Source organism: Pleurodeles waltl, chromosome 1_2 (genome assembly GCF_031143425.1).
Source record: "Pleurodeles waltl isolate 20211129_DDA chromosome 1_2, aPleWal1.hap1.20221129, whole genome shotgun sequence".
Taxonomy (NCBI): Eukaryota; Metazoa; Chordata; class Amphibia; order Caudata; family Salamandridae; genus Pleurodeles; species Pleurodeles waltl.
The window spans coordinates 1,140,818,453-1,140,832,288 of record NC_090437.1 but is presented as its reverse complement, the minus strand read 5'-3'; positions in this window follow the sequence as shown (position 1 = coordinate 1,140,832,288).

Genomic DNA, 13,836 nt, shown 5'->3' with positions numbered 1-13,836 from the left:
TCCATTCAGATACCATATCCAACTCCGCCATCACTCATCCTTCTACACGACATGCACCCGTACCCCCCGTCACTACCCCAGAAACGACTTCTCCATACGGCAATTGCTACAGCCAAAATCTGCATACTCCGACACTGGAGATCTAGTACCGCCCCAACCCCGGCAGAATGGATGACAGCTATGTTCCAAACTGCTACCCATGAACGAGTAATCTACAAACTACAGGACCAAGCGGCTCTGTTCACAGAGGTCTGGAGCCTTTTTTGACAGGATCATAAGGCAGCTGGTAGATAGTCGGCAGTCGGCAGCTGTTTCCTTTCTTTCTCTCCTCCCAACCCCCAGACTATCCGCCTCGGAAAGCACCCTCCACCCCAGAACGCTTAAACACTTACCCAATAATTCTCTCCTTCCCCCTATCCGACTTGCTCCTGACTACCCAGTGCAGAAATGAAGGACCCGTCCCTAGAACATTAAAAACTCAGTAAGGATACTTACTCAGACACCCCTTGACTCCCCCTCCCCTGCTCTACTCCGCCCCACGCACTAGACCCTACACCTCACACTAAAAATACTTAGGCACACATGCACCATTACACAACATTACATGATAACTCACACCAGACAGGAAATAACCGATATACTCCCTTAATAACCTCGACGTGATGACCCAAACCCCCCTTCCCCTATCTCTCTCTCTCCCTCTTCCCCCCCTTTTTCTCTCTCCTCCATACCCTCCCCCATGAATAATATTTTCTCCCATCTCTTACCCCCTCTCACTATTCCCCCCTCCATTCACCCATGATCCCATAGCTTATTACTCAGTTTATTCTTTAGTTTAAACTCACCTATATATCTACTGTGGAACTAACTGTTGTAATGAAACACCCAGAAGATATGTTCAAATATACTCTATACCACCCTATAATCTCTAATAAAAAAACAAAAACAAAAAAAAAGAGATGTATTTCATTAAAAAAAAAAAAGGATTCTGTTACAAACTGCCACAATCCACATATGGATGGCGCCTTGGCCTCCCTGCACAAAACTATGCAGCTTCTAGTCGGAGCGTTTCACTATCAGTCAGACAAAATGGATCTTCAGCTAACTTTGCTCAACACCTTGGCAGTATTCGTAGCAGGAATAGATGAGAAACTAGGTGACCTCAAATCCCTCTTCACACAGTCACAAGAAAACCCCATGAGCACTGTCACGAGCTGCTCATGTGGGCTAATTATAGACAAACGATCCACACTACCTTCCATGCTCACCAGCCTCTGTGCATCTCTAAAAGTGGGAGCCTCAAGTCATTGCTCACACTCATACCCCACATCTGTCCCTTCCCCACGTCTTGGAAAATTCCACTTGGATCCATCCGAGACTACAACCAATGGCCTGGGAACAAGAAGTGATGACAGGACAAATGGTTCCAATCAGGCATCTCCTGCAATAGCAACCCCTCTCAACCTGACTCCAACAACAACTGCCCCCAACTCCCAATTGGGAGTCCTGTGGAATGGCAACGTCATGGTGAAACCTAATGCCAAGCAGAGACGCAATCAGCAGAGAAAGGTTGCAAGAAGGGACTTGCATGAAACAGAGAGAGCCTGGCAGCTCACCCCAAACTAACAATACCCGTCATTTGGGCCCCCAATGAAGCCATGTCTCTCGGGTCACCTGCTCCAGTGATAATATCTGAGGACCCATCCTCAAATTTGGTTACCAAGCAGAGGAATGCTGCCATAAATGACTCCCCCCCGGCCAGCTGAGGGGGCGGGCAGTGCCTGAGCACTGCACTCCAGCAGCTCCTGCGTACCACTGTTGCTTTAACTCCTGGAAGTCATAGTCAACCTATACAAGCAACTTCCTCCATTCCCTCCTCTGCCCAGATAATAGACCCTCCTCCACAGGAACAGGGAGCAACCATTTTACCTCCTAGCCCCACACATCATGTACAAGTGGGGAATTCTACTGTCGAGTAGGCTCTCATTATTCTAATGAGGATACTGGATTTTGAGCAGCAAGATCGTCTGCGGTGTGGGAGACTGGGTCTGACCCACTGTGGGTGACACCTGTCGCTCTAAATCCGGGTATTGCTCCTGCTAACTAGCAGTGTGTTATCTCTACCAGAGGATAGGGGTGATTAGGCAGCCGAACGCATGACATATTTAGGCTTCTCAGGGAAGTCATGGTCACTCAGGTCGCATCCGGGTCTCTCATTCATAATCCAGTCTCATATCTAAATGACAAACAGGAGCAGTATAAGTTTCAATGACTGGTTTAATAAAACAACTGTGTTTTAGATAGCCAAACATGAGCTGCAATAACCAGGAAGACACAACATGACAGTATTAAAAGGGTGAGGAGGAGAGTGAAGCATAAGAATAACGCTATCATAGTGTCACTAGGATTGATGGACTATTTCCTCTCTAAGTCATAATCTGAGCACAGCATGTTAAGCTCTAATTCTGCCTCTCAGGTTCCCCCCGGAGGACATCAACCCTCAAACTGCGAAAAACACAGTTTGCGCCATGCAAACGCCTCCCGTGATGCTCATTCCCAATTTGCGAGTCGGTACCGACTCGCAATTTGGGAATGCGACTCGCAAATAGGAAGGGGTGTTCCCTTCCTATTTGCGACTCGCGTCGCAATTCAGATTAGCTTTGTGACCGCGAATGCGGTAGCAAACCAACTCGCAGTTACCACCAGTGTCACACTGGTGGTAACTCATTCGCAAAAGGGAAGGGGTCCCGTGAATGTCGACAAAAATATTTGTTCAGAGCAGGCAGTGGTCCTATGGACCACTGCCTACTCTGAAAAAAACGAAACCAAATGTTTTTTTTGTTTTTTTTTTCATTTTGCAACTCGTTTTCCTTTAAGGAAAACGGGCTGCAAAATGAAAAAAAAACTGCTTTATTTAAAAAGCAGTCACAGACATGGAGGTCTGGTGACTACAGCAGGCCACCATCCCTGTGAGTGCAGGGACTCGCTATGGGGTCGCAAAATGCAACCCACCTCATGAATATTCATGAGGTGGGTCTTTGCGACCCCATAGCGAGTTGCAGAATGTGTCTGAGACACCATTCTGCATCCGATTTTGCGACTTGCAAATTGCGAGTCGCTCAGACTCGCAATTTGCAAGTCACAAAATCGGATTTTGCTACATCTGGCCCTAAACTTCTACCCATTCACCGGCAATGTACCCAACTGTAGCCTTCAATGAAGCACATAGTGATCAAGAAAGTCTTGTTTGAGAACACAGTGCTGGGCTAAGCAAAAACAGTTAGATAGATAGAAATAAAACAAGACCGCAAAACTGGTTATTGTAAAAATAACAATGCGAAGCCGAATAAAATATATCTAGGTTAAAGTGCACAGCGGCCTAGTGTGTTAAACTAACGTGCATGGAGCTATAACTAAAATAGCTACACAACACTACAACCAACAGGTCCAACAGCTGCTGGAATCAGGGAGGGGGTTCCCTTTAAGGGAATCCTCTGCATCTGTTGCAGAAATTCAAAACTCAAGCACCAATGCATTAATTTTTCATCCTCACTACAAATCCAGGGGAACTGGTGATATCTTGAATAGGGGGAACATTCTCCGGCTTCTATCACACATTCCCTCTACAAGCAGCCTGAGCACAACTGATCTCCTAGCAGTAGAATTTCTCCACCCAACCATCGCTACTGCCCTTGAAGCTACTAAGGCTACATAGAAGACAAGACTAATCGCCCAAACAATCTTAGGAGAAAGTGCAACCTCTGAACGCTGGGGTATCAGTATTATCACGCACCATGAGGTTGGCTCTCGACCCCCTTTACTAATACCGGGATCTGCCTTTAAATCAGACCCTCAGAGCAGGGTAATATGCTCCATACTTAGGAGCGCCCGGGCTGCTCTCCTGTGACCTCAAGTTCCTCCACTACTGCTAGGGGTGAATCTCGGCCCCAAAAGCTCTTCATCTCAGGCAATCTCTCTTTAAATAACAACGACTCAAGGTGGTTCTCAAAAACAAATAACAACTGCAATAGGCCAGGGTGACAAACCTCAGACAAAAAGCGGGGCCCCATAGCATCAAAGGAGATCCTCTGCCTGTGTTCTTGGAATGTAAATGACCTCCTTTCCAAAGCTTTGGACTATGATTTCATTCACTACATCAGGACCTTTGACATTATACTAATGCAGGAAACTTGGCTGGATGAACCAATCCACTTGCAGCGCTATATGTGCTTCTTCACCCCAACAATCAGGAAGGCGAAGCATGGTCACCTTCAAGGTGGCCTGGCCACTCACGTCTCTTTAGCACTAGTAGTCAGAGCCACCCCTTTGCTCTCCATCTGATCTTTCATCAATAATGTGACAATTGCCACCACGATGAGTGTGCCCACAGTAGAGATAGTCCTCGTAAACACCTACCTCCACCCTAAACTTAAATCCAGTGATGCTAACAAACTAGTGGTACAACTCGAGACTTAGCAGTGGTGTCATAGACGAAATGGCTGATATCATCGTCTCAGATGACTTTAATTTGCATCTCCTAGAATCGACTAAATATGAAACCACAATTGCCCTCTCTAGCGCCTGGGATCTTCCTATACAATGGGTAAACAAACACAGCCATCCCACAAAGGCCAGCAGGTCATTGCTTGCTCAATGGCTTAGAATTGTTACAGCTAGGAGCCCTAAATGGCAGATTTATTGAGGATTCACCCCCACCACAAGTGACTACACATTTGTCACTCTTCCACTGTTCAAGCAAGTAGCTTCCTACCATCTAGGAAACAGGAATGAGAGCGACCACTGTCCACAGGAATTAGCCATCATCCTGGGGATAACCAAAATGGAGAAAACGAGTATTGCACATATTTCCACCTTCTCCCCAAACTGCAAACAGGTCTGATTGGGCAATCAAACATAGATTTTGTCACCAAAGCAGTAATGGATCTGGCACTTGAATTGGAAACAAACAACAACAGTGAAGTGCTGAAATGGGAATAACTAACAATCAGCCTAAGTGAAAATTTTGTGGAGCCAATCACCAACCGGGGACTGCAACCTCCCACAGCATTAACGCACCTGACACAAGCCCACAGGTCAGCAGTAAGAGATGCAAAGAAGAAAATTAACTACAGTATAAGATGTCTCTGTGGCAGCCCTTGCAATCCAGATCTGCTGGCAACCTTAAGGCACCACAAACAGTCACTGAAAAAGCTAAAACGGGCAATCAATAGGAATAGTAGTAAAGACGTATGGGCCAGGCTACACTCAGACGCAAGGAGCAACAACAGCACACGCTTCTGGCACACAATATGCAACCTTACATGCCTGTACCACGGTAACATTACATCACATATATCAGAAGCTGTTTGGGCCCAACATCTTAGAGTACACTTCAATGGCCAGACATCACTCAGCATGGCCACACAAAGCACAACTTCTCCAGGAACTCTCCTCTCAAACAGATCCCCAATAAAGACCCTGTTTCCACTACTCACTGATTTGGTTACAATAAAAACCAGATGGCCAAGGGCAGGAGAGAAGGCACCCCGGGCCCCATTGGACTTCTGTCTGCAGTTTTTAAGCATAACAGGCCCTTCTGGGAAAAGATTTTCGAACCTCTCTACCTGGAAATAGGTCTGATAGGAATTATTCCACAGTCCTGGAAGGGGTCCCTAATCTCCCATATGTCCCCAAGATCCAAAAAGGATTTTCTAAACAAGCTGACACCATCACAAACATCATGGCCATTGCGCTCTTAATCGACATAAGCTATAACACAGAAATGTCATCTCCATCTATGTTTTGTGAATTTCAAGGCTGCATTTGACAATGTGGATAGGAATCTGTTGTGGAAGAAGCTTGAAACCTGGGGGCTTCCATATCCACTCCTACGACTGATAACAGCCCTTCATTCTACACATGGGTCCACAATAAATTGGGTACAAGCACTCATCTTTCTGGCAGATCCCCACTACCAAAGGCTTAAAACAGGGTTGTGTTTTGGCCCCCACACTGTCCAATCTATACTTAGCAAACTTTAGCGGGCTCACTCACCCTCACAAACTTGCACCCTCCAAAAATCGGGGACCTGGAACTACTGTGCCTCATGTATTCGGATGACCTCGTATTGATCAGTCATATGGAAATAGACCTTCAGAGACTATTAAACGCTAGTCAACATTACTCAGTCATTACGCACTTGACAGCAAACATTAAAAAAACACTTACATTGTCAATCAGATCTAAGGCACTTACAAGAGCGTAGTTTGGGGGTAAGACACAACTTACTCAAACAGACAAGTATAAATAACTTGGAGTCGTTATTGACAAATCAGGGAACTTTGTGCATCAAATAAAATGCATAGTGGGAAAACACCTAGCTGTAGCGCTATCCTTTAAAATACTAAAAACTCATCTGAATGGTCCTTCATACACCCCCCTCTTCAAAGTCATAAAAGCCAGTCTCCTGCCCATAATAACATAGGGGAGCAAAGTACAAAGAGGCATGGATATATACTTACCTTAAACGACGCAGTGAGCAATGTTTATCGGATGATCTTCAACATCCCCAGAGTCACCTCTCCCGCGCAACTGAGACTGGAGTTTGGCATACTGGTTCAATCTCTGGCACAAGCTTGGCGCAAATATAAACTTCTGGAGCAAAGCCCGTGGTGCCACTCCAGACTCTCAATTGCTATATGTGGCAAGAGCTCAAACGTTCAGAATCCATCTAGACGACTCACTTAACATAACTGGGCTCAATGACCTCTGGAGAATCTCAATCCCACACAGCACTTTCAAGAAGCAGCTGGGAAAACAATTAGGTTTCAGTCACTACTGAAGGATAAAGCAAAATTCTCACGTAAGTCTCGTGCATGGATGACTTAGCACACCTACTCGTCTCTGGCACCACAGTCATAGCTAGGCCAGGGTTTTTCGAGATGAACAAAGGAGCCATTTTTAAAGTATTGCCTTGGTTTCTTACCACTTGCTTTAAATGCAGCCCCCTGGCTGAGGGATGTAACCAACCCTATCTGCCACCTGTGTGGTGAGGACACAGAAAATCTCTTCCATGACCTCTGCTCATGCAACCATCTTGCACTAGAGTCAAAAGCCTTCCTAAAGAACAAACTCAACGAAAAAGGCATCCAGACACAGAGACAAGCGGTGCTGGCATGATTTGCACCTGGGGACCTACAGCTGAATTGTGCTTTACTGAAATTTCCATCGCTGTTGACTCAAAAGCAACATTTAATAAATCAGCACCATCCTCCCGCAGGCTCACAGGAGGACAGTTCACAACTCACCGCTTGACATCAGCCTCTAACGGTATCAAGTGAGGCTCTATCCACATTGGAGCAAGCAAAGTTTTAAGTAGCAATTGACTCATTCTGTTTTAAAACGTGTTCATATGCTTACCATGAAGCGCATATCTAAACAATTGGAGGATGCGCAAATCTTTTTGATGGTTGATGTTGACTTATTAATATCATGAATGTATTCTAAAAGTTTGTGTTTCTTTTTTCACTTTTGTTATGGTTTTAAGTAACTAAACAATAAACCTTTACCTTACCTTACCTTATGTCATATAGAAAAACTGTTTGTGGGTCCCATCAAATGGTCTGCACTTATCAAAGATATTTGGATAGGTCACGTCACCCACTTGGATTGTGCCATACTTCATCACAGGTGACCTATTCAAACAGAGGTGGAAATAGTACCACCACCGTGGATTCAACCATGTTCTGGGAGTTCTTGATAAAGTGGTACTGGATAAAGACAAGAGAACAGATCCCATGGAAGTTTTCCTTTATTTGATGGAAACTTAGTGTTAGACCTGTCAGCCTTTTGCCTTTCTCTGACCTCTTTTTTGCTGCTATTAGGACTCTGTACACATTACCACTGCTAACCGGTGCAATTGTGTGTGTACTCTCTCCTTTTAACAAGGAAATATGGGCCTATTCCCAATTGGTATATTACTCTATCTATAAATCCCCAGTAAGGTGGCATTCCCTGTGCCCGGGGCCTATAAATAAAATGCTTCTAACAGGTCTGCAGTACTGATTGTGCTACCCACTTCAGCAACCCTTTTCACATGTTTCAGGCCTGCCATTCCAAAGCCTGTGTGTGCACCTTTAATCTGCAATTTCAGCTTGGCAAAGTAAACCTTTTACCAGGCCCAACCCTTCCTTTTTAATACAGATAGTCACCCCTGGGCAGGCCCTAAGCAACCCAGAGGTCAGGGTTCAATGTATTTAAAACGTAGGACATGTACTTCTAATTTGTATATGTACTGCTAATGAGAAACTCTTAAAAACATTTTTGACTACTGCAATGCTAATCTCTCCCATAGGATAACACATGAGATGCCTTATTACATGTTACAAGTGTAATTTCCAAATGGGAAGTGATACTTTGTTAATGATTGGGATCTTCAGAATCACAATTTAAAATCGTAACTTATGGTGAAGTTGAATAATAAAATGCAATTCTGAAAATACCACTTGTATGCCATTTTGTGCCTGCAGCCTGCCTCTGGTCATGACTGGGTGTCATGACTGGGTGTAGCTGACATTTAAACTTTGTACATTCCTCCTAGACAACCACACACATTGGAAGCTTGAGTGTGAATAGATGGGCCATCACTGGCAAGACGGGACGGAGGAGCTCAACACAGCCTCACTTACACTTGAATAGGCTGTATCCTGTGTCCATCCAAAGGGCTTAAAGATTCTGCATTGTTACTCCAGCCAGCTTGGAGCCAGAACAGAGGAGTCAGGAAATTCCTTGCACTTCAAAGTCACTATCTACCAGTTTCACCCCACCTTCCAGAACGTGGGCAGCGAGGGATAAAAGATAGACCTCAGACACCATTACTTGAGCATACTACAGGACCTGTGGATTCTCTGCCAGGAAGAAGGACTTCTGAAGCACTGGACTGCCACTCTGCTGAACTGCACTCTTCTGGGCTCCTGTTTTGCTGTGCTGACCTCATGCCTGCTGCCTTCTGGCCTGGGTGAAAAGGGCTGGACCTACATTTCTTTAACTCAGAACTCAGAGTGACTGCAAGGGCTGGGTGGCTGTCCTCATGTTCTGAAGCTTCAGGGACATAACAGGCTTCCCATAACCCTGCATCTGCACCTGGACTCTGCCATGTGTGAGTCTACCCTGCCAAGTAGTACCACCCCCGTCCTGGACCCTTGGAAGTGGGTCTAAGGTGTTCAATCAGCTTGTGGCTCTAGCCGAACTACCACATCTCCTCTGCTGCATGGGGCAACTGAACAGAACTGATTCATTAATGCTGCTATGTGTCAATGGCAGTCTCATTAATGATGTAAGTCTTCAAAACCAACTCATTGACCTGACTGTGAGTCACATCCCTGACACCGGACTTGGGAACGCATGCCTTGTTGATGAGATCCCTCATGTCAATGCAACAGGACCTCGCATTGAAGCCTTGCTTCATAGCCTCGGCTGTGCAACACATCTTCGACACAGAGCCTCGCAATGCTCCTCAAAGCAGGATTTAAGGTACTTTTGCTGCGCAGGTTTAACTGGGTCCCTGGACCTTACCCACTTTCAATTGGGGTTAGCCTGATTATAGTTGATGTTTTATATCTTTTAGTGCTATTTTTCTTTAAAACTTTTAAAGTTCAATATTGCCAGTTCTACTGCTTGGATTTTTGTTGTTTTAGTCTTGGTTAGTTTATAGAAAACAACTCAATTTTTCTAACATGGTGAGCTTTTTTGTGGTGTGTTGTCACTGTGATACTGTTTGAAGTGATGCTCAAATACCTTACACATTATGTCTAAGTTAAGCCGAACTGCTTTGTGTCATGCTGCCAGGGGATTGAACACAGGTTAATTTGGGGTTCACTTCTGCCTTACCCTGACAAGTATTGTGGTTGATGCTTAACCAGGGCTCAAACCCCAGCCAACCAAGAACCCAATTTGTTACACCTAGGTATGAATAGAAACAGAAGACTAGATAATAAATGATGTACAATGTATCATCTATACACTCATCATTTAGTTTTTTTTATAAATGTCTAGCCAACATGTTTTGGCTTTCTTCTTGCTCGTATGGGTCAACCACCCTTTCTCAGGGCTTTATTTTGTTCTCCCTGTCTAACACACTCAGACCATAATAGGGGATGAGCCAATGTCTCTCATATATTAATCTTCTTGCATAATTTGAAAACTGTAAAAGAAATACCTATGATCCTGCAAGGTATATGTTTACAAGGACCACAACCCTTTTACTTGTAGACACTGCAAATATCATACTAGAACTGTTGGAGGTGCCATATATGCCGATTTGGTGAGCATAACACACAGCAAATAGTTAAACATCCAAGTCAGGTCTTCATGTAAGTGTAGGAAATAACACATTTAATAAGGTGTTTTGACCATGGCGAGGGGTATCTCCCTGTAATCATGCACAATAGGTCAAAAAATGAAGATGTGATTGACACTTTTAATTGTGAGGTTACACATATAGGCCATATATGTAGAATTTAGGAATTGAAAGATCCTAATTGTGATTTGTGTGACTCACAATTAGGAAATCGCAATTTCTCATGCACAAAAATTTACAAGACACTAATAGCGATTACTAATGGGGTCGCAATAGACCAACCTCATGGATATTAATGAGGTAGGTCACAGTTAGTCGACCCATTAGGAACTGAAGCCATAGCAGGGATTGTGGCCTGCTGGGGTAAGCACACCACCATGTCTGTGATTGCTTTTTGATAAAGCAATATCAGCAAAAAGGGATACATTTAAAAAAAAAGTTTCATTCTTTTAAAAGTAGGTAGTCCATGAGACCAATGGTATCACCATTTTCCTTGGGGGAGGGGTCCCATGGGGACTCCGCCCTATTTGTGAGTGGTTGCCACCACCTTTGAGGTGTCAGTGAAATTACATTTTTGCAACCATAATTTAGTCGCAAAACATTCATACATACTACTATGAATCAGTATTAGGAAGGGACACCGTAAACATGCCCCTTGCAAATACCGATTTGTAAACCGAAATTGCAACAAAATGTTACCAAATTGCAATTTGGCTTTTGTATTTTTTAAAAACCTTTTTTACAGTGAACCAGGCCATTTGCTATCTCAAAAAAGGGTTTATGCATATGGCCAAAAGTATTTTATTCTTCTAGAGCCTTATTGACTATTGATTTCCTGCTACCAAAGAGGTTTGTAATAATCATGGTTGAGTATGAGCTCTCTGTATTTCATATCCAACTAACCAAATCATTTTCTCATACTGTTGTGAAAGGCCACCATAAAAAACCAGTGAAACCCTTGTGGTTTGCAAGTGAATGCATATATTAACTTACATTTTAACTTAATGTTTTTCACACATTGATGTGTAACCAGACACTTGTGCCTTACCCTATCTGTGCTGCAGCAGCCATATCTTAAAATGTGGACACTGGTGGTAAACACACCCAGTCCAATTACTGGAAAAATACTGTGGGTGAGACTCAGCTAGCAAGACTAACCCATTGTAAAGGTACAAAACACTGGTGATCGATTAAATGAAACAAGCCCAATTTACTATGGTCTGGTAACCATATCTACATTTCTTAGGCATTTTCCAGTACTGGGAATGCTAGAATAAAATAATTTCTGTCTCTCAGACTACTCCTTCATAATCTCAATAAAACATATATTCATATGGTTTATCTTTGCCCTTTCAAGATTAGCAAGATTTTCTGAAGAACCAACTAAACCTTGTGGATATCTCAACAATAACTGTTGGACATGTCTAGACACATTTCCTCCAAAACCTGAGTGATTTGTCTTTGTACATTTTTAATATGGTGCTCTTTTAATGTTATCTTTTTTCTACTGTCTGCAGGTCCCTATTATCCTATTGATTGTAAACTTGTATTAATTGGTATTTCTTCTTGTTGTCTGATAGGGTGCTGTTGTTTGATCTGCTGTTATTCATGTTTGCTATTACTTACTGTTTACTTATCTTTGTTATTGTCCCTCTCTCTTTTTCTTTCCTAGGCACTTTTAAATTTGTCTTTTTTTATTTTCCTTTGAAATTACTCAGTTATTACTCCTAGATATTCATCGTAATTCTTATTGATTATTTTTTTACAATGGTTTCATCCTGAATTTCTCTGATGTTTTGTGCCAAGGAATGTTTGTGGTCTTGTCAACCCTTTCAGGAGACAAAAGGTAATGTCCAAACTAAATGCTACTATTTTCCTTTTACAGGCTCTCCACTGTGATAAAACCGAAGGGCATATTTATAATACCCTAGTGCCACCTTGCTACACATTAACGTTATAACGTTATACTTTTTTACATTTATGTGACCCAACGAGGCCGAAATCCCTGCGCCGTATTTACAGGGTGGCACAATGCATGCACTGCGCCACCCTGTAACCCTTTGCATACATTATGCCTGCGCCATGCATAATATATGCAAAGGGGGCGTCCCTGTGTTAGGGAAGCCGTAAAAATGGCGTAAGGAAATCTATGAGATTTCCTTGTGCTATTTTTACTGCACTTTTGAGCAGTCGTTAAGAGGGGGATTCCACTCTTTAGAATGGGGCCCTATTTACTCTGTAGAAGTAGCACCAATAATTTGGCACTACTCCTGCAGAGTACATCAATAGCATCATGTGAAATTATGCTATTGCCTCCTACCCTGTGCCATGGTGAGCTGTATTTTAAATATTTTAAATATGGCACACACATGGTGGCAGTAGGGGGGTACTAAGGGGTGCAGGGAAAGTGGCGCTGCACTGAGTGCAGCGCCACTCTCCATAAATCTGCCCCTGAATCTCTACATTACAAAGCAATGGGTCGGTAATGTGCATGGATACATGTTGTCATAAACCCCTTTTTGTGAAGGTTGTACTATAAGAGCATGATATTAATAGTTGATAAATCCTTGTGGACATTATCTTAGAGAAAACAAATGTACTCCTATAAAATGTTTTCGGCCATATTTACAAGCCCCTCGTGTCCCTTAGCACTGCTGTAGCACCATTTGTTTTATGCTACGGTGGCGCTAAACAGGCCCTCACACTATGCTGTACTTACAAAGTGCAGCAATGGTACCATGGTGCCACTTTGTAAACTTTTACACCACATTATACCTGCACCAGCTATAACGTATGCAAGAAAGGCATTCTCCGCAGGGAGGCCCCAAAAAATGTGGCAGTGAAATCTACAAGCCATTTTAGTGTTGTTTATTGTAATACCTAAATCTCCCTCTTGCCCCTAAATCGCTAATTGACATTTGTAGAATGAGCAATGCAGATTCTTGTAATTTTTACCTTGCTTCATGGCTCTTGTCACACATCAACCAAAGTGTCAGCTAATCTCTCTTACTTTGTATAAGGTCTTGTGAAATGGCTTTGTTTTTCCACTCCAATTATGTTCCTGTTGTGCATCATACAACATTTCTGAGAATAATTTCAATAAATAATTTGATTTATTTGAAAGTGAATTCTTAGCTTTGATGTACCAGTCAATATATCTACTGACTATAATTGGCATTCCTGTAAAGCATCTTTTCATGCCTTCACCACCTCCTATGTAGCGAAATAGAAAAAACTCCCCAATATAATATTGTTCTCAGTTGTATCACGTATTTAGAACATGTTTACATCACCTCAAGATCCTCTGTCATGAATAATTATCTAATAAAAGTCCAACATGAACTTCATAAACTTGTCATAGTGCTTGTTATTTCCTTCTTTGTTTCATAACTGAATTCAATGGTTTCCAAAATAAAGATGGCAAAGTTCCTGCCAACTACAGAAAAATTAAAAAGGAAGGAAAATTAATTGCAAGTCTT